General features: G+C 43.1%; 1 pseudogene; it reads right to left on the reverse strand.

The window, feature by feature from the left end:
• LOC102487327 (density-regulated protein-like) overlaps positions 1-2,798 on the reverse strand; it is a 21,190-nt pseudogene extending 18,392 nt beyond the window's left edge.
• Between the last annotated feature and the right edge of the window lie 139 nt (positions 2,799-2,937).

Raw genomic sequence — 2,937 nt, forward strand, 5'->3', positions numbered from 1 at the left:
TCAAGTTTGATCAGAGAGAGACACAAAGAGAAAGTGAGAAAGCCATCCACCAGATCCCGGACTTGAACTCATTCAGTCATGTGGGAGTCCAGTGCCTTTAACCATCATGCCATCTGCTGGCCCTCTAAGCACTTTTTAAAAACTTAATTTTTTTCTTGCAAGTCAGAGACAGAGAGGAAGACAAACACTGCGAACTGATGTCACACTGCAACCCCCACCCCAGGCTTCCCAGCCAGTCAGGATCATGGGTATGAACCCTGCGTGTACAGTGGACCCAAAACAAACCTTGATCTTCCATATGGACCCAGCTTTGGTTGAATAGCAAGTTACCCCTGCACCACCAACTTGCCCTAAGCATGCTTTTATAAACATACTCAGGCAATTCTACATAAATGGAATCTCAGTTTTATTTTTTCTAAATGTTTTTCTTTTAAAGAATTTTTTTATTTAACTTTGTTTATTTATTTTTATTTTTATTTGATCAGAGAAGAACAGAGAGAAAGAGAGAAAGAGAAAGAGAGAAAGTGAGAAAGCAAGTCACCAGGTCCAGGACTCGAACCACAGTTGTCCATGTGGGAATCCAGCACCCTTAGTCACCATGCCATGTGCCGGTCCCATCTTTTTTCAAAAATGGTTATCACTGGGGCCAGCAGGTGGTGTGTGGTGGTTAAGGGCCCTGGACTCTCCCATGGTTGACTGCGGTTCAAGTCCTGGACCTGGCAGCTTGCTAACTTTCTCTCTCTCTCACTCTGTCCCTCTCTGATCAAACTAAAATAAATAAATAAATAAATGAAGTTCAATAAAATGATTTAAAAAATAGTAGTGGCATGGTGTTATATTGTACCATAATTTAACCCTGGCATAGTTTGTCTCTCTCAATTCTCAGGAAAATTACACTGCTGATGGGTTCGTTCTGCATCTGGTTGGGACTTCTGCCTTTATGATGAAGCATGGCAGCTGTATAGAATCTAAGTATGCATTCATCATTGACCCATGCCTTAAACCATGCTTTAGTTTTGAAATCTCAAAGCTGAACTAGGGTGTTTTGCTCACGAAACAAAATAATAAATATTTTTTCCAGATTTACAGAAACAAAAGTAGTGGATAAGGGGACCAGCAGATGGTGTAATGGTTAAATTACTGTACTCCTACCAGTTGACTGAGGCTCTAGTCCTGGACCTAGTGGCTTATAACTAACTACAGGTGTGTGTGTGTGTGTGTGTGTGTGCACGTTTGATCTGGATAAGGGAAAAAAAAGGAAAAAAAAACCCAAGAAGAGAATGGAGGAGAAAGGATTGTGGCATGACCATTCCCCATGGGGAGTGATTTCTCCCTTTCTGTCTCTCTGTCTCTCTGGTATTCTAGCAAGCACATGCGCCCTATAGCAAACATCTCTCTTAAAAAGAAAAAAAAAAAGTAATGTATGGGCTTTTTCTAATATTGAAACTACTCCCATGAGGCTGGGAAGGATTGGGCAAGGACCTAGAGTGATAATGATTAATGGAAACAAAATTGCAGATAGGAGAAACAATGTCTGGTGTTACAAAGTACAGTGGGGAGATAACAGATGGCAACAGTTCTGTGTATATCACAGTAACTAAAAGAGAGGATTTGGAATGTTCCCAACAGAAGTAGCTACAAATAGTTGAGATGACAAGTATCACCCTTATTTATTCTTACACATGGTATTCTTTTTAAAATTATTTATTCAATTTTATTTATTCATTCATTCATTTTTTAAAAAATTTGGCCAGAGAGAGACAGAGACACAGAGAGAGAGTGTGAGAAAGCAAGCCATCAGGGCTGGGACTCGAACTCTGGTCAGCCATATGGGAATGTCCAGCGTCTTAGCCACCACGTCACCTACTGGTTCCCAATTGTATTCTTTTTTAAAAAAAGAATGATTTAATTTTATTTATCCATTTATTTATTTATTTTAATCTGACCAGAGAGGGACGGGGAGAAAGAGAGAGAGAGAGAGAGAGCTCACGCGCAAGCAAGCAAGCCGCCAGGTCCAGGACTTGAACAGGGTCGACCATGTGGGAGTCCAGCGCCCTTAACCACCTCACCACCGGCTGGCCACCCACATTGTATTCTTGTACTGAAAAAAAAAAATCATTGGACCCCCCACAAATATGTAGAAGTATCATGTTAATGAAATATTTTTTAAAGTACTCTCGTGTATGCTATTACATTTTGGACGCCTGCTGCCACTGTCTTGTATTTAACTGCAACAAAAACTGATACAGGATTTGCACACATTTTCATACTGAATTATTTCGGACAATATGTCAGGATTTCATGACGGTTTGTGAGAAGTTCGGACACTGGAGATCTGTCAGCATCAAATGATAATGGGGATGATTCCTGAGAAAAACTCTCCCTTACCTCATCGTATCAAGGAAAAACAAACAAACAAACTCGATTCGGCAAGCTGAGTTCGCTGAAAATTTTTGGAGAAAGCAGGATATATTCGACAGGAGTTAGGCGCCGAGTGTGGAGTACTGTGCTGGAAGCGGGGGGCTGTTCCGTCAAGGTGAAAAGGACGTAGCCCCAGTCATGCCGGAGCTCGAAACAGGTAAACCGTGGTGAAAACTCTGGTGAAGGGGCAGGACTCGGAACGGGTGTACTAGCCCCAGCCCCGATACTTTGAGGGACTATACACCTCTCGCCGTGAAAGTCGCCAGGTATTTCCCCTTAACCCCAAATCATTGGCGCTGAATTCCAGAGAACCGCAACAAAAGCACAGACACGGCAGAGTCCCCTGACCCTGCTCTTTCTCAAACACCGGAATAGTCCTCAACTTTCCCCGCAGGATAATGAGGACCTTCCGGTTCCGAAACATCGCCCCAGAAACTACAAGTCCCAGTAGGCCGCACACGGAGCAGCGTAGGCCCGCTCGCCGCAGTACGCACCAATTCCGGGGCTGGCTCGCGA

Source organism: Tupaia chinensis, unplaced genomic scaffold (assembly GCF_000334495.1).
Source record: "Tupaia chinensis unplaced genomic scaffold, TupChi_1.0 Scaffold000567_1, whole genome shotgun sequence".
Classification (NCBI taxonomy): domain Eukaryota; kingdom Metazoa; phylum Chordata; class Mammalia; order Scandentia; family Tupaiidae; genus Tupaia; species Tupaia belangeri.